Raw genomic sequence first — 19,866 nt, forward strand, 5'->3', positions numbered from 1 at the left:
TTTCCCAGCAACAGGGTCTTTTCCATTGAGTCAGTTCTTCACATCAGGTGGCCAAAGTATTGGAGTTTCGGCTTCAGCATCAGTCCTTCCAACGAATATTCAGGACTAATTTCCTTTAGGATGGACTGGTTGGATCTCCTTGCAGTCCAAGCAGCAAAGTAATGCTCAAAATTCTCCAAGCCAGGCTTCAGCAGTAGATGAACTTTAAACTTCCAGATGTTCAAGCTGGATTTAGAAAAGGCAGAGGAACCAGAGATCAAATTGCCAACATCTTTTGGATCATCAGAAAAACAAAAGAGTTCCAGAAAAACATCTACTTCTGCTTCATTGACTACACCAAAGCCTTTGACTGTGTGGATCACAACAAACTGTGGAAAATTCTTCAAGAGGTGGGACTACCAGTTTCTCAAGAGAAACCTGTATGCTGGTTAAGAAGCAGCAGTTAGAATCAGACATGGAACAACAGACCGGTTCCAAATTGGGAAAGTGGTATGTCAAGGCTGCATACTGTCACCCTGCTTATTTAACTTCTATACAGAGTATATCATGCAAAATGTTAGGCTGGATGAAGCACAAGCTGGAATCAAGATTGCCGGGAGAAATATAAATAACCTCAGATATGCAGATGACACCACCCTTATGGCAGAAAGCGAAGAAGAACTAAAGAGCTTCTTAATGAAATTGAAAGAAGAGAGTGAAAAAGTTGGCTTAAAATTCAACATTCAAAAAACTAAAATCATGTCATCCAGTCCCATCACTTCATGGCAAATAGATGGGGAAACAATGGAAACAGTGAGAGACTTTATTTTCTTGGCTTCCAAAATTACTGTAGATGGTGAATGCAGCCATGAAATTAAAAGACACTTGCTCCTTGGAAGAAAAGCTATGACCAGCCTAGACAGCATATTAAAAAGCAGAGAGAGTACATCTCTGATAAAAGTTCTTCTAGTCAAGGCTATGGTTTTTCCAGTAGTCATGTATGGATGTGAGAGTTGGACTATAAAGAAACCTGAGTGCCGAAGAATTGATGCTTTTGAACTGCGGTGTTGGAGGAGACTCTTGAGAGTCCCTTGGACTGCAAGGAGATCCAACCAGTCCATCCTAAAGGAAATCAGTCCTGAATATTCATTGGAAGGACTGATGCTGAAGCTGAAACTCCAATACTTTGGCTACATGATGCAAGAACTGACTCACTGGAAAAGACCCTGATGCTGGGAAAGATTGAGGGCAGGAGGAAAGGGGACGACAGAGGATGAGATGAGATGGTTGGATGGCATCACCAACTCGATGGACATGAGTTTGGGCAAGCTCCGGGAGTTGGTGATGGACAGGGAAGACTGGCATGCTGCAGTCCATGAGTTCGCGAAGAGTTGGACACGACTGAGCCACTGAACTGACTGATTGATACATTAATTAATTTATCCAAAATTATTTGCCACAAAAGTTAATATATCAGTCTCTGAAATTTGCAAAAATACTGTTCTAACATGTATACTCTCCTCTGATAATAACTCTGAGCCTCTGTAGACCAGGAAGACAAGAACTGTCATTCATAATCCTTAACACTCTGTATGATCTTAGTTCATATGTATATTTCAAAAGAATTAATCACACCAATCTTAACCACATCTACTTCTCTACATGTTTAAAAGCAAATGTTTTCTTACAATCTAGAAAGAGGGACTGGGCATAAATTCTATGCAGTAATAGTTAAAGAAAACTTAAAAATAAATTTTATGCTAACCTATATGTTTATTTATAAGCCTATATTGACTCATCAGCTTTGATCTTATCACTATTGTAAAAGTTTTAAGAAATTTTGAAAAGATATCAACTTATGCATAATTATTTCATCATCCTACATTTTAAATAAATTTAGAACAATATTTATTACCCATCACCAATGCCCCAAATAGGGCCAACTCTGAAATGAGTGTTTGAGGAGATTTTAATTTGTAAATTAAGCATCTTAATAAGAAATGGCTTTTCATTCTGTCTCATTTTCTTCCAGATAATGGTCATTTGAACTGTCTCTGAGTTTGGAGTTTGCTGTTGACAACCCAAATTGTATTACTGCTGGGTTAATTAATATTCACATTAGACTTGAAAAACAGTGAGGAGAAAATGGTCAGCTCTTTGATGGAATTTATGAAGGATACACAGCTGGGCTAATGAAGACAAAATGTCAAGCCTTGAACCACGATGATTTTAGGGATTTCTGAGACAGCTATTTTAGGGAGTTGATTTTGTCTTTGGTGGTTACAGTCTGAATTACTGATGATCCCCTTTACAGAGACAAGATTGAAGCAGAAGGGTGCATGCGTGTGGTGGGGAAGAGGGTAGCTAGACTGGATAAATAACTCTAGGAGTAGTCAGACAGGAGCAATCTTTTCTGAAAGGATACAGATACCATGAAATTTGGGGATGGAACTGGCAGCAGGAAGGGTTAGAAGAGAAAATGAGGAGTCAGTATCATGAAGATGCAACAAGCATGCATCTTATGAAGAGTCTTGGAGCTGCTGCTAAGATGAGCAAAGTAATGAGCCGTTTCTCTCGCCAGTGTCTAGTCATTTCTTGTCTGAGGTTTTAAGCTAGACATTTCTCCTTAAAACTCTGATGAGCAGAGCTCCCTAGAGTCATCCCATTTTAACTTCTAAACTCAAATTATTTTCATGTCTTATATTCATTCTGTAAGAACCATGTTTATAGAGAGAAAGGAAAATGTTAAATGTTTGTATTTTTCAAAGACTTCTACAAGCATTCCAGTTTGTAAGACAGACTCAGGAAATTAAAGTACTGCTCTACTGAAAAAAACTTTCACAATGGAAATTACGCAAAAGAAAAACTTCCCTTTGTAACAGGCAAAGTTTATATTTTGGAGGTTATTGTTAATCAGAACTATCATTAGAGTGAAGATATCATTTGTCAAACTTCAAGAATGTTCAGTTACAAGAAATTTCAGATCTCCGTATGAACCACTGATAACACGACAGTCCAGTTTGGTTAACGCCTCTTCATGTAAATCTTTTCTCACATCTGTATTTGAAAGCGATATTGACACCTCATGTCCTCCTTGAATGTTCTTTTTAAATTAAAAGTAATTATCATTCTTCCATTTCTGGCAAAACTGGAGTAACAGGGGCCAAATTACCTGCCCACCTTGTCTACTAGCTTAAAAGCCAAGATATTTTGTCCAGGTTTTTGTTTTTTTTTTTTCAGGTACAACCACTTTAGAAGACAATTTCGCAATTTCTTTAAAAATAGGTGGGCATCTATCTCTACTTATTTAGAAATTCCATTTTTATTTATTTACCCAAATTGAATGAAAGCATATGTTCACACAAAGACTAATCAGTAATAAAAAGCCATGGACCCTTGATTCATGCAACAGCCCGGATAAATCTAAAAATAATTGTGCAGGTTTGGTTACTCCGTCTCCATGGAACACAAAGCAGAAATGAACCCACAGGCACAGAAAGCAGATTGCCTGAGACCAGGTCAGAGGTGAGGAAGGTATTAGAGCCAATGTGTCCACTCTTGATTTTGGCAGTGGTTTCATGGTTTTACACATCAGTCAAAGCTATCAAATTGAACACTTTAAATCTGTGTAGTTTACCCTTTGTCAATTATGCTGAGATAAAACTGTTAAATTTTTGGTAAGTAATTATTGTGAATAGAATTTAATCTAAGCCATCAGACAGAGGCTCTTTCCAAGCTCTCCTCTGATCCCAAATTATGATATACCACTTACAAGAGTCCCCCTCCTCCCACCTCAATTCCCCACTAAAATACCAAATTGCAAAAGGGAAAGGATAGCATCCTCAAGGAAGTCTGGCTCCCAGAAGATAGAATTTTAATTCCCTATGTCATTTGGATCTTTTTTAAAATGATGGAAAGTTACTTCCTTTAAAAAAAAAAACAAACTGTATTTTTCTTCTCCACAGGTAAGTCTTTTTAAAGGAAATTGTACTATCAATATCTGATTGAGCAGATTTCTATTCCCTCTAGGTTTAATGTTTTCCATCTGCAATATAAAAGGAAGATAATGCACAATTATGCTAGTAAGAGTCTCTCTTTCAATAATGTTTGCACTTCTCAATACCACATTTAAAAAGGAAATAGTAGCACTTGAAAAGTTAAGTAAGATGAGCAAAATTGAACAGAGGGAAAAATAACTGTCTGAAGACATGCTGAAAACACTTTTAAAGACTGTCTGAGACAGCAGCTGATCCAGTCAGCCTGTCTTTCACAGAGCTGAGCATCATTCAGGTGCAAATATTTGACCTGCAGACTGGGAGGGAACAAGGAAATCTAATGAAATATAATGGAATAAAGAATTGCTTCATCCCAGAAATCAGGCAGAGGAGGTCCATAGTGTTCTATCCCTCTGCATTGGTAAGTTGTCACATCTTTTCACTGTATGTTTTAAATATACACATACCCCTCACAATGACTCTTACTTATTTCTGAAAACTTTATCCCTAAGGTAAAAGTTGTTAAATTACAAAAATAATTTTTAAAATTTTATTTTTTTTTAACAAATCATATACACTTTATTTTTTTTTTAATTTTTTATTCCTTTATTTCTCATGTGTTCCCCATCCTGAACCCTCCTCCCTCCTCCCTCCCCATACCATCCCTCTGGGTCGTCCCAGTGCACCAGCCCCAAGCATCCAGCATCGTGCATTGAACCTGGACTGGCATCTCGTTTCATACATGACATTTCACATGTTTCAATGCCATTCTCCCAAATCTTCCCACCCTCTCCCTCTCCCACAGAGTCCATAATCCTGTTCTATACATCAGTGTCTCTTTTGCTGTCTCGTACACAGGGTTATCGTTACCATCTTTCTAAATTCCATATATATGCGTTAGTATACTGTATTGGTGTTTTTCCTTCTGGCTTACTTCACTCTGTATAATAGGCTCCAGTTTCATCCACCTCATTAGAACTGATTCAAATGTATTCTTTTTAATGGCTGAGTAATACTCCATTGTGTATATGTACCACAGCTTTCTTATCCATTCATCTGCTGATGGACATCTAGGTTGCTTCCATGTCCAGGCTATTATAAACAGTGCTGCGATGAACATTGGGGTACACGTGTCTCTTTCCCTTCTGGTTTCCTCAGTGTGTATGCCCAGCAGTGGGATTGCTGGATCATAAGGCAGTTCTATTTCCAGTTTTTTAAGGAATCTCCACACTGTTCTCCATAGTGGCTGTACTAGTTTGCATTCCCACCAACAGTGTAAGAGGGTTCCCTTTTCTCCACACCCTCTCTAGCATTTATTATTTGTAGACTTTTGGATCGCAGCCATTCTGACTGGTGTGAAATGGTATCTCATAAAATTTTAAATAGAAAAATGATGGCATGTTCCATCCCAACCCATTATACCCCCAATATATCAATCATATACATATATAATTATCAAGTATCAATATACATGTAATCATCAATTATCAGTATATTTCAAATATACCAATTGAAAATAATCTGTTGAAAAATACACTAATTGAAGAGTGAAAGCAAGTCTGTGTAAGTAACAAAAAGTAACTTGAAGGTTAATGAGGAGCTTGTACTTAAAATGCAATGAACTGAAAGTTCGTGGCACTCAGTACAGGAGGAAGAAAAGACTTCATACGAAGCGGTGGGTGCTGTACATAGTAGAGAAGAATTATAAAGGAGCTATTTTTTTTTTGAAAATGCATTTTTCTTTCTGCATCACCCTGTACTTATATGCATGGCAAATTATTTTGGACTCAGCCAAGCACAGAGGCAATTCAAATAATTCCAGGTGACTCTTTTTCTGATTAGAAACTGGTGGAGTTTACTGGTGAGTGCATCTTTACCTAAAACAGTAGTGTGAAAATATCGTTTCTGATAGCCTGCTTAATTCATTCTGGTGGAAAAGTAGTTCTATAGAATAAAGAGGAGCCATCTGAAAATAAGTTGTGAACATTTCCAGCATGATTACAAGGAGAGTTATGTGAGAAAATGTGAGGAACATCTGTAGCACACTCAGGAAGGAGCACTCTGTTGACTCAACTGATTTTCCCCCGTGTTTTTCTTCTCCAAGAGTTAGTAGAAGTCTGAACGGTGCTTCAAAAATTACCCCAGTCCTGACATCCAAGACATGCCCATCAACACTCATCCTGTGGTTTATTCAGTGTGAGCCTCATCAGGTCATGTTCCCAAACTTTGGGGTTCTTTCTCTCGTCAGCCACAGAGAAGGAATTATATTCTAACCACCTCCATTCTTTCTGATTCGAGGGTGTACGCATCAATATTCTACAACAACCTAATTGGGAAAATAATTTAAAAATATTAGATACATGTATGTGCATAAATGAACCACTTGGTTGTAGACCCGAAACTAGCACAACATTGTTAATCAACTGTGCTCCAGTATAAAATAAAATGCAAAGGAAAAACCCACACTCTATAATACGAAAAGAAAAAACAATAACAACAACAAGAGGAACTGGGGTAGAGTTACAGGCTTTGCGGCCTCCACCCTGGAGGAGAAAACGGCAACCCACACCAGTATCCTTGTCATGGAAATCCCACAGACAGAGGAACCTGGCGGGCTACAGTCCATAGGCTTGCAATGAGACAGACATGACCGAGCAGCTGATCAAGGTGGGTTCCAAGGAGAACTTGAAGTCTCATTGCCACTGCATCTAATCCAGGGGGCTGAGAGGCACACACTCTCATGGACTGTAGACTTGGCCTTCCCTGGAGACAGTGCACAAGCTTTAACTCGGTGAAACTGAAGGCTAAGTTGAGTGAGATGACATGTGTCAGCAGTGAGCTTGGCCAGTAAAGGGCTCCTGCCTGAAGACACTTCTAAAGCCAATGAACTTATATTATTTTTCTTCTCACAAAGTGGAATTCCAAATGAGAAAATGAAAGCAGTGTCCATGTGAATAAACTTTGGAGGTTATAACAAAACACGCAAGGCCTTTATAGATACACCAGTGTCAGTGTGTTTCCCCTCGCTTCTATACAGAGTGTAAAGGGCAGCTGTCACTATTTGGGGACTTCCCCGGTGGCTCAGATGGTAAAGAATCAGCCTGCAATGCAGGAGGCCCAGGTTCTATCCCTGTGTTGGGAAGATACCCTGGAGGAGGGCATGGCAACCCACTCCAGTGTTCTCGCCTGGAGAAATCCATGGACAGAGGAGCCTGGCGGGCTACCATCCATGGGATGGCAAAGAATCAGACACGACTGAGCCACTAACAGGCACACACATTGCTACTTTAGTGCCGTTCAAAAAGGAGGAAACCAAACTCTAAAGACACACTGTCAAAACACATCACAGTGTCCATGAAATCCATGAGTTTGGGTTTCAAAATCAGGTCTTTAGTTTGTAAATTTAGGCTTTCTCATGTTGCCATAAACTCCAAATAAAGTTAATTCCAAAAAGGCATGTTTTCCCCCAATCACCACAGTGTTCACTGATGGAAATAGAAATAATTTACCTAGAAAAGGCATTCCAGTTCAAATAAAACATATTTCATAAAGGCTATGAAAACATGATAATGAGATAAATTATTTTAGTCATCTTTCTTTATATTGACAATTATACTTTTATTTAACTTTATTTTTTATGTGTACTTTTTTTTCCCCCTCAAGTAGAAAAAGCCATACATGCCCACTAAGGAAAACTTGAGCAAATATAAAAAGTGTAAAAAAGTTAACAGGGAAATTTCTAAAGCATTCAAAAAAGGACAAACGAAGTGACATCAATTAGGAAAGTATGCCTCAAATGTACCATGGAGATAACTGATTAGCTTAGAGCTGGGAATCTCAAAATGCAGTCCTCAGACCATATCACCTGAGAACTTGTTGGAAAAGTAATCCTTGGGTACCACTCCAGACCTGTGAATCAGACGCTCTGGGGTTGGGGGTCAGCAATGGTGTTTTACCAATACTTCAGAAGATTCTGATACAGCTGAGTTTGAGAAACACAGGCTTAGGGAGGATTAAGGGAATCATGTTCATATTTTTAAATAATTGAACGTTTTTCTTTAAAGTAAAACATTTATTTGTTTGTATCTCAATGTTCAGAACAGGTTCAGTGAGTGGGCATTTTGAGAAGGTAGATTTTTACCTCACCCAAGTAAGCACTTCCAATTGAATGAAGCTGTCTGGGCATGAAACTGACCTCACTTGAGGACCACAGGGTATCTCTAGACTGAAGCTAGAGACATGTGTCTATGTTGAATAGGGAGCAGGTTTGACCTAAGGGATTTCACTGGTGGCTCAGATGGTAAAGAATCCGCCTGCACTGCAGGAGACATGGGTTCAATCCCTAGGTTGGGAAGACCCCCTGGAGGAGGGCATGGCTACTCACTCCAGCATTCTTGCCTGGAGAAATACATGAATAGAAGAGCCTGGCGGACCACAGCCCATGGGATCGCAAAGAGTTGGACACGACTGAGCTACTAACACTTGACCTAAGGAGGTAAGTGTCTGGGGCCCTCAGAAAATGTGCATGGTTCTTTACAGTTTTGCATTGCTACTACTCTGTTTTAAACTCTGCCTCAGTATCTAATGTCTCAAGTTAGTGAGGCGAGGACTAGATAATATTAACAATTATGCCATTGCTAAACGGAAGCCCAGAGTCATTTTGCTCATTACCTTACAGCAATGCCTCATTCTTTAATCTAACTCTCTTCTGCACTCTAATACATGACCCCGACTTTTCTTAGTAAAAGTCCTCTGACCTAAAGCCCAACACAAAGTGGTAATGATTTACCTGAAAGCATCAGCAGCTCGAGTTTTCCATTCTGGTTCTCCCATCGTGTAGTCCTGGACCTCAGTTACTTCTCTGCAAAATTAAATGGTTGAAATAGATGATTTCTTAAGTCCTATTGTCTAGGTGGTGGCTCAGACCGTAAGGCATCTGCCTACAATGCGGGAAACCCAGGTTCAATCCCTAAGTCAGGGAGATCTCCTGGAGAAGGAAATGGCAATCCACTCCAGTATTCTTGCCTGGAAAATCCCATGGATGGTTGAACCTGGTAGGCTACAGTCCATGGGGTCGCAAAGAGTCAGACACGACTGAGAACGTCTTACTGCATGCTGAGTTTCTCTCCCATACACCTGACACATTCAACAATCACCCCACCAGCTTCTAAGATTCTGACGGAGTAGGAGGGTGCCAATCTATATGCTAACCAGAATAATCTACCATCTAAGCAAGAAACTCATGATCTTTACAGCTTTGGATTCTTCCCAGGTCCTAGGCACTGGCCCACAATCAAATAAAAATCACTGAACCAAAAGAAATGCTTATGGAACAATTTCTTTGTATATACATAGGCTCAATATGTAGACGGGCTGCAAATGGCCAGCAGATAGTTTCTTTATCTGGAAAAAGTTCTAAAATGAGGCTTGGTGGACTAAGTATCTCTTGCATCATTACAAAGAGGAAAATGGAGAAATCTCTTAACTGAAGAAAGTGAAATCCACTTTACTTAATGCGGACCTCTGTCTCTGGTGTGCAGGTCCTCTGTGTCCAAAGATAATTAGCACTTTATAATGCTAATTATTATAATTATGTCTGAGAAAAAAATCATTAGGGGGTAGGTCCGTTCACTGATTTTCAATTGCCCCCTCTATTTAAAAATAAGGTCACTTTTCTATGAAAAAGCTTTAGGAGCGCAAAGCAGAAAGAGGATTATGGGAAACTCTGTGTGGCTATAGTCCTGAGTTTTTAATATTCTTATAAGTCTGTGATGTGTCTGGGAACTGAAGAGGGAGGGAAATAATGAAGCTATTTAGTCTAAGAGACCAAAAATCAGGACCCAGAAGAGCAAATGTTTTCTGTAAGAGTTAATCATCAAATAGGCATTTGCTTACCATCCACCGTGTGCCTGGCTCTGTGTGCCTCTGCAGTTTCTAGATGCTAACTCATTTAACAATCTTCACTGCTTTTCCATCAGACATGCACTTGTAGCTCACTTTTATTTTTTTACTGATAAGAAAGGGATGATTCCAAAATTATGTTTGTAAGAAGTAGAAAGCTGGATTCTGACTTGAGGTTGCTCTCTCCAAAGTTCATGCTGTTAACACTTCACTACTTCATGTTTATGAGTAATGCACCATTTCTGTTGTTGTTCAGTCACTCTGTTGTGTCCAGCTCTTTGCAACCCCATGGACAGCAGCACGCCAGGCTTCCTTGACCTTCACCCAGATCTTGCTCAAACTCATGCCCATCGAGTCAGTGATGCCATCCAACTATCTCATCCTCTGTCGTCCCCTTCTCCTCCTGCCTTCAATCTTTCCCAGCATCAGGGTCTTTTCCAATGAGTCAGTCCTGCACATCAGGTGGCCAAAGTATTGGAGCTTCAGCTTCAGCATTAGTCCCTCCAATGAATATTCAGGATTGATTTGCTTTAGGATTGACTGGTTTGATCTCCTTGCTGTCCAAGGGACTCTCAGGAGTCTTCAAAAGCATCAGTTCTTCAGTGCTCAGACTTCTTCTTTATGGTCCAACTCTCACATCCATACATGACTACTGGAAAAACCATAGCTTTGACTAGACAGACTTTTGTCGGCCAAATAATGTCTCTGCTTTTTATTACGCTGTCTAGGTTTATCATAGCTTTTCTTCTGAAGGCCAAGCATCTTTTCATTTCATGGCTGCAGTCACCATCTGCTGCGATTTTGGAGCCCAAGAAAATAAAGTCTATCACTGTTTCCATTGTTTCCCATCTATTTCTGTTAGGGTTATGGAAATATGAAACTAATGTTTGGGGAAGAGGGTCCCCATTTAGAGGCAGAGTCACACTTTGGGCTTTTGAACCTGCAGGTTCTGTGTCCGCAGGTTCATCCAACTGTGGATGGTACTCAATTGCCATTTAATAAATGGGACTTGAGCCTCAGAGTCTTGGTATCTGAGGGTGGGCCTGGAATACCCCAGCATGGAAGGATGACTGTATCTGCATGATAAGTCGAGAGGCCCACTGTCTGGTGTTAGGATATCAAACCCACAGGAGAGCTAAGAACACTTTCTGAGAGCCCCGGAAATACAGCTACGGCACATAAGGAAGACTTTAGGTCATGGAGGGAAAAGAGCCTGTGAAGACCAATTCCATCTCTGCCTTTCTGGGCGCCATGAGACTCCCTTCACCCTGCCAAACCTCAGTTACTAATTCCTAACACACCAGCTCCTGCATTTGCTACTTTTTCTGCTGATCCTACTGTTATGACCACCATGATCAGTGGCTGAGAACTTAGTAGGCGCCAGGCAAAGTGCTAAATATATCATACCCATTATTTTATTAAATACTCACTAAGTGTTACAACTAATCCAGTTTCATACATAAGAAAAATTCAAATAATTTAAATAACTTGTATATAAGCATATTTTATTCCATGTAAAACACCATACACAGTAGATATCATTTTTGCAAAGAAACTGTCAGCTGAGGAGGAGGAACTGGCCTTTCATCTTTATAAGATGAACAGTTGTCTTTCCGTTTAATGGTTTTTTAAAAATCCCCTTGTGACAAGCTCCAGAGGACAAATAATTTATTTCTTGTGGTGTATGGCTCTCTAAATGAATTAATTGATAGGCATCCCATTGTCAGTCTGAGGGATATGGAAATAAAACAGACATGAGATGTTCTGTACCAAACTAATTTGTACTTTAAACACATAAATACTACTTTTTAAGTAAATATATGTTTACTTTCTCTCCAGCTTCTCTTCAAATGGGGGAGCCTTTGTCTTTATGTGTCTTTGTGCCATCAGTTGAGAAGTTTGTTTCTCTTTCTTGAATATTAGTAAGGAAAATTAAATATTGCTTGGGGGGGGTGAAAAATAATTCTTTTAATCCATTCCTATCCCCATTCATTGAAGATGGAATAGGAAGAATAGTTTTAATAATTGTAATAAAAGTATGATAGCAGAACCCCTCTTTCCTTTTGGCTATAAGGCCAAAATTATTTTTATAGTAATATTAAGATACTATCTGCCTTATCACTGTGCTGATACTTGCATGAATTGTGCAAAAGCAATGGTAACTTAAAACAAATTAAGACCATGGAGGGGAAAAAAATACTGTACTGATGGTAATTGTGGTCTTCACCAACTTTAAGTTGCAGAAAAAATAAAGCTATTAAATAGTTTCATTTAAGAAAGTCCTTGCTGAAGTAGTAAAAATGTTAATTTCATTACATCTCAACCCTTGAGTATGGGTGTTTTTAATATTCTGCGATGATATGGGAAGAACATTAAAGCCCTTCTATTGCATATAACAATTGTTGTGAAAAAAAAAATCACTTTGAGATGTGAACTGCACTAGCCATTTTTACTCGGGGGCCACATTCTTACCTGAAAGAATGATGGACAGACAAACTGTGGGTATTCAGAGTTATACTTTGGAGGATATTGTCTTGAAAATAAATGGAGTCTGTGGCTTCAACGAAAACAACTGACAGCATTTAGGCCAATCACAAGATCCAAGCTTTGAAGAAACACCATTTTGACAGCTGCCTAAGACTTAAGGCTTCTCTGATGAGATCAATGATGATGTTAATAAATGTGATTTTTTTTTTTATATTCTATAATGAAATGTGTCAAAGACTGGAAGACCTGCATAACTTTGGAAATCAAGATTTCTTTAACACATGATTTTACATAATCACGAATGAGTAAAAGATTCATTTAAGATAGACCGTTGAATTCTAACTCAGCAGAATACAAAACATTGAGTTCTGGTTCCAAATTGCAACCAGCCTTTAAGAAGCTACCACTCATTGGACTTCAGGTAGTTTCAAAGAAGTATAGCTACAATTATCTGAAAAGGCCATTAAAAAACTTTTCTTCTTTCAGCCACATTTATGTGTGAATCAGGACTTTCTTTGTATATATTTCAACCAACGGCAGATTAAATATATATATAGAAGCAAGTATGAGAATCCAACAACATTCCATTAAGCCAGATGAGACATTTTTAGTTTGAAAGATACAATTATTTTTCATAGTATTACTTTTATTACTATATAAGCTTATTGTTATTTTAAAATAAATTAATATATAGACATTTACAGTCTTCTCAGTTTTAATTTCACATGTGCTAAATATTTATATATGTACATAATACCCACTTAAGTCAAAGAACATTGGTGAATCTCAATAATTTTTCAGAGAAAAAAGGAGTCTGAGACCAAAAATTTGAGAAATCTGGTCTAAGGAAGTAAGCAAATGCATAAACTGCCCTTGGATGTGTAAACTGATACAGCCTTTCTGTAGAGCAATTTAAATTATCAAAGCTAATAACATTTGAGCAACTTTGATCAAAAATTTCCACTTGTAATAGTCTATCCTTAACAAAGAATTGTAAATTGATGCAGACATTGATTTATTAGAATTTTCATCATGATACATTCTATAAGACCAAAATCATCTGTGAACATCTGAGGAATATTCAAATTTAATAATCCCTTAAAATGAAATATCATGCAACATTTAAAAATATGTTGAGATATGTAAAAGAATAATTGATATGAAAAAGGATAATTTATAATATTGGAATATTAATAATATATTAAATTTTAAAATAACACAAAATAGTAGCTATAAAATAAATGTATTTTTAAAAACTATAATGAAGATGCTCTTTCCCCCCCTGTATTTGCATGCTGTATTTCTATATCTTTCTACTTACCTAGGAAATGTTGGTAATGAATTTGGAGGTAGATAGGTAATGTTTAATTACAAGAGTTTTTCAATCTTTGTATTTTCCTAATTTTGTACAGAAAATTAACTTAATTTTAATCAGGAAAAATTGTTTACCGAAATGTAGGAGGTGAGTCATGATTTTCAGATTTTTGTTTCTGTGTTTTCAGTCTTTTTCTCCTGAGCTTTAATAGAGTAGAGAAAACATGCGACTCTAAGGGGAGAAGAGCAGCGCGTCCTGGGAGCCTGGGAAATGGCACCGTGGGAGAGGCAGCGTGCGCTCAGAGAATTGGCTTGCATTAGCGACTTCTACTGGCTCGTTTTATTAGGAGCAAGGTTGAAAATATGCAATTGCCATTTTTGCAGGTCATGAGCGATTGAAAATCAGTAATGGTATATTGTTCAAATAAACAGCTCATTTCACAGAAAGTATAGAGAAAACAAATTTTAACAGGAGTATTTCAATAAAAAGACCTAGAAATTAGTAAAAAAAAAAAAAAAGAGAGAGAGAGAGAGAGATAAGAAAAACCAAAGAAAGAAAAAGTCAGGAAGCCAATTATAGAAACAGGAAAAATAATATAGACTGTAACTCATGTTAGATAATGTGTGCTATTGAATTTCAATAAAGCATGTCCAAGTAGGAAAAAATGTTTTATTCTGTGCATTATACAGTTGAGGAAATGAAGCTGAAAGGTTAGATGCCTTGCTTATAATAACACAAGCCCATGTTTTTTTCTGGGCTTCCTTGGTGGTTCAGTGGTAGAGAATTCGGCCACCAATGCAGGAGACACAGGTTTGATTCCTGGATCAAGAAGCTCCTCTGGAGAAGAAAACGGCAACTCACTCCAGTGTTCTTGCCTGGGGCGTCCCGTGGACAGAGGGGCCCGGCGGGCTACAGTCCCTGGGGTCTCAAAAGAGTCAGACACAACTTGGTGACCAAACAGCAGCAACAGCAATGCTTTTCCGAGGCAGAGGCTCCTTTCTTCTGAGTGTTCTCTTAGCCCACCTTGAAGGGAGCTCTTCTAAATAGGCATATGGGATGCCTTCGCAAACCAGAAGATTACATATAATTCTTTTTGAGAAAATCTTTGTTTCCACATCTAGGATGGTGGAAGACCAGCTGAATGTAAACGCAAAGGTGATTAAACACAAAGGTAATTAAAACTCTCTATCATGCCCTTAGTTAAGCATTAGGTTAGCTATTAATAAAGTTGACAAAAACAGCAGCAGAACATTCAGTTATAATAAATGTACTATGAAAAAAGACCAGATAAGTTTTCAAGATTTTACTACCTGGTCTTTCAAAAAATGACTTTGAGACCTAACTTTGAGGGGAAAGTAATATAATTATCTATAAAGTTCACCATCTAGCCCCTTCCCCCCAAAATAGCTGGTGTCATGCAACAAGATATGAAAATGTTAACTGCATTTGGGTAACAGAAGCAAATAGGAGCCCCTTTTAAGCTAAGGAGGAAAAAAAGCAAAGAAAAGAGAACTGGGAGGAAATTCTAAGAGGAAGAAGAAGGAAAATATTGGTAGAAAGAATAGAAGATAATACAGAAAACTTAGAGCGGATCCAGCCCCTTCACAAAAAATTCAAAAATAAGAATAGACAAATCTTAATTCAATTGAAAATTCAGAAGCACACTCTACACAATCAGTTCAAGAAGGACCAGAGCAGAGGTGACCTTGAGAAGGGAGACGCCTAAAGCATTTAGGTGAAGCTGCCCCAGCTGCACACGGGTAATTTGGACATAGCATGTCCTAGGCAGAACCAGAAGAAGCAAGAGGTGGAAATAAACCGATATGAATATAGATGCATGGACCTGAGTGATAAGAGAGAATATGTGATTCATGACAGCATCCAGATGATGGAGCCAGCTTTGTTCTGAAATGTGAAATAGCAATAGAGACATCCTTTGTTTGGGGTATGGAAGATATGACACAATTAAACAGAAATTCTCAGGACAAGAACTCTCTTAAGGAATTCCAGTGTGTGATGTGGCTTCCTCAGGTGCAGAAAAATGACAGCATTTTTCTGCTAAAAGAACAAGATCTCCTGGAATAAGTGTTTTGTGGAAAGCATTTAGCCAAGAACTGGTCTGATCTCTAAATATCGTTCCTTGAATTCTTAAATTCAAATTCAAAGGGGTGAAGTGACTTTCCCGAAGAATGTAGATGATTCCAAATTAAAACACAACCCAGATCTCCTTTATGCCAGTTTATAATTTGTTTACATGTTTTCATTGAGTGTCATGTGGGCAAACTTTCCTCACACCAGTGCTTTCTCATTTTCATTCCATTGTCTAAGTCAGCTATGAGAGAACAGCAGAGAAGGAAGTTACTAGCAGTGAGCATTGGTGTGGGGTGGCTTGTCTAATCCTATCTGGGAAAGGAAGAAATTGGGAAGACTGTAGGTTATGCTCTTAAAATGATTATGAACTCAAAAAGTCAAGTTGGAAGGGAACTGTTGATTTATTTGAGAGTCTGAGGAAGGACCAGTTAGTGCGTGGAAATGCAAACTCCAGTTGGAGTTCCAATTCAGTGAATAAAGTGTCCTTCAGGTTGCTGCTGACACGGTATCTACACCAAAGTGTAAGATACAACGATGATGCGTGTAGCAGTCCTATTCTCTGGCAAACCAGATAAGCTTGACTTGAGCCTTCAGTTTCACCACTGTGAAATCTAGCACCTTTCTCCAAGATTCCAGCCAAGTTCCAAAGTTCCTGCCTTGCACTCCCCGCGCCCCCTCTTTGCTCCTCTGTCCCCTGCTGTCTTGGAATAATTCCATTCCATCTAGTATACTGACTTCATCCCATTCACTCTTTCCCTTGAGAAACCCAGTTATACTCGTGCTATCCTGAAGTCAGTAACTTCAGTGAACACTTACAAGGCCTTGGGAAAAGCTCACCTTGGGCACCACCCAAACGTCTATCATTTCCTAGCTCCCCTCCCCACATTCTCTCCTAGTCTCCTAAAACCCAGTCCCTAAACGTTAGAGTGACCAAATGATTTATTATTGCTCGAATCAGGACATTTTGAAATTGAAAGAGCATGCTGTGAGTAATAGGCTCAAGTGATAAGTTTAAATTTGGACCATGTGGAAGAAAGCAAGACACAGGTTTTCTGACCAATATTTGATCCTCCTTAACTTCTGTCCTGTGGGAAACATGGTTCTGTCTACTCAGCTTTGAAGGTAATCCTGATTGGATTGGTGGACTTTTCCCAGGACCCTGGCATATTCTGAAGTATCCATTTTTCTCTAACTCATTACACTTGTTTGATTCTTTAAGTTATCAGCAATGGATCACCTCTCCCCTTACCATTTGTGCCTCCCATAACACTTCCGTCTTTTAAGGTAGAACACAATTAATCTCAATATAATCAGTTATGTACACATCTATCTTTCCCACTAAATAATAAGTTCCTTTGGGGCAAAGACTATATCCAGTTCATTATAGCAAAATGTTCTACTTGTCTCCCAGCATCCCTTGGGTTGGCCAAAAAATTCATTCATATTTTTTCATAAAATATTATGGAAAAACCCAAAGGAAATTTTTTGGCCAACCCAGTATTTTCTCTTTTTTCTATCCTAATAGAATCTTAAATTTTAGTTAAGCACATTGTCACCCAGAATTAAAACTATATATCTCAACCAGCGGCCTTTGAAGCTAAGAATAATCATGAATAAGATTTATACATGGAGTGAGGGTACAGGCTATGTATTAAAATCTTCTGGGCATTCCCTACCTTTGACAATTTGTATTCCTGGCAGATGGCATATGAATATGGTGGTTTAGCAAAGAATATTAGTCACCAATTGCGTGGTCCTCTACACTTACCTTCCTTCCATGCCAACAAGCTGGCACCAAGCGCCTGTCATGGACATAATGTGATCGAACCACGAGTTATGTGATTTCCAGAGAGAGTCAGCTAAAGCCCAGTGGACCTAGAGGCTGTGCCCCTGAGTGAAGTCAGGCAGAGAAGGAGAGACAGCGTATGACACCCCTTACATGTGGAGTCTAAAAAGAAATGATACAACCGGACTTATTTACAAAACAGAAAGAGATTCACAGGTTTAGAGAACAAACTTATGGTTACAGGGTGGGAAGAAGGGGGCGGGAGGGACAGTTAGGGAGTTTGGGATGGACTGTACACACTGCTGTATTTTGAATGGAGAACCAGCAAGGACCTACTGTAAGCACAGGGAACTCTGCTCAACATTAAGTGGCAGCCTGGATGGGAGCAGTGTTTGGGGCAGAGTGGTACATGCACGTGTATGGCTGAGTCCCCATGCTGTCCACCTGAGACTTTCACAGCATTGTTGATCAACTACACACCAATATAAAATGAAAAGCTAAAAGAGTAAAACCCAGTGTTCCTTCTTCATTGCTCTTCATTTTGCCACATCGACATTGGAGTTACTTGACGGGAGTAGATACTGGGCCATCCTGGGCCATAACGTTAAGGCCCACACCTCGGGGATAACAGAGCCACCGTTCAGATGGATTGTAGGTCCCTGACACTGTGGAGAGATTACACCACCTCTGAACTATTTACTACTGGGTGTGATGTGAGATGCAAATATCCACCTTGTTTAAGCCAACACTAGTTTGGGTCAATTTTGTAGCAGTCTAATCCATTCCCAATATCTTTGCATTTTTCACTGTGTCCTGAATGGTATCACAGTTATCAGAGATACTCAAACATTTGGTGAATTGATATTAAGAGAGGAGGAGACATGTAAGAGTGTAAAAGTGTTTTTGACAAAAGTAGATTGAGAGGCAGCTCTCTGAAGATAAAAACTATCCAAAAAGTCTGAATTTCTGGACAAACATTCCTGGCATTTCCTGGCATATCCACTTGGGATAGAGTCCTAAGCCAGAGCTATCAACGCATGGAGCTAATCACACCTATGAACGAGCTTTGTTTGCCTTGCACTACACTTTCTTTAAAAACGTGAATTAGTTGCCAAGGTTTATAAGCAGGAAAATTTTACATGGAAATCAATATTTCTGGCTTCTTTTGGGGAAAAAAATGGGCGAATGAGGGCACATATTCCTATCTGGTGACATACTGGCCAGGACTGTGGTTGCCCTTCCAGGCAGGACACGAGTGACCAGGTCGTGATGACTAGGACACTGTCTCTCGGAAGTTGAGGCTCGCGTCAGTGAACATCTATGCGACGATGCTTGTCTCCTTGCCTTTTAAAAACTTGGCCTGCTTCCACAGGCAACTTTACAAATAACTGAGGTTGAGAGCTTCACCTGAAACATTGAAACACCTGCCTTTGACGTTAGCCTAAGGGGCAAGATGCGGAGCGCAGGGGTTGAACAGCAGGAAGAAAAGAAGACGGGAGGAACAAAAGAAAGTGGGAGACAGCAGCAGAACAACGCCGCCAACAGAAGGACTCGGGCACAAACTCCGGACGGCAGGAGGCGTTTATCTGAGCAGGTGCGAGGGGAGGACAACGATCCCAGCAGGCCTGTGACCACCGCACTCTCTGCCGGCTCTCTTAGCCCCACCAAAGATGAAGTGGCCCCCAGACCCCAGGTCTAATGTAAGAACCATATGCTGTTGTGCTCCTCCGAGCCCTGCTTCTAGATCTTGATAGAATTCTTGACAACTTGAATGGTGATTGGTGCTTCTCCAAAGACTTGAAAGATTGAGAGGAAAATAGATAGTCCATACGTCTTCCCCCACTCATCCTGGTTTTCAATAAGAAATGTGAAGATGGAAGGTGAAATACAAGTGGAGACAAAATGAGGTTGTAAATCAAACACGTTCTTGCTTTCATTGCTGAGAAAAGCCTGTTGAGTGCTTAAGAGAGCAGGAGAAAGGGGAGGATGTGTGGAGGGAGGGAGGGTGGGAGCGAGAGAGGAGCCTCACATCGAGGCGAAGGGAAAGTTGCATTGTTGCAGTTAATCTCTTGAAGTTTGTGGGTGTAGAGCCCCAGATGTCAGAGCTAATGCAATATGCATTAGTCCATCACGTGGGGAAATCTCTAGTCCATGCAACAAGGAATTAATAAATCCAGTAATTGTGTCATGTCTGCAATATAGGCGAGGAAAAAACTCGTGTAAAGCATCTGATAGATGTGCATGCCCGGACAGCACGTGTCCCTGAGCCCTTCCCCGGGGACTGGCCTACAAGGTTGCCCAGGCGTTGCTTC

This window comes from Bos taurus, chromosome 1 (assembly GCF_002263795.3).
Source record: "Bos taurus isolate L1 Dominette 01449 registration number 42190680 breed Hereford chromosome 1, ARS-UCD2.0, whole genome shotgun sequence".
NCBI lineage: Eukaryota > Metazoa > Chordata > Mammalia > Artiodactyla > Bovidae > Bos > Bos taurus.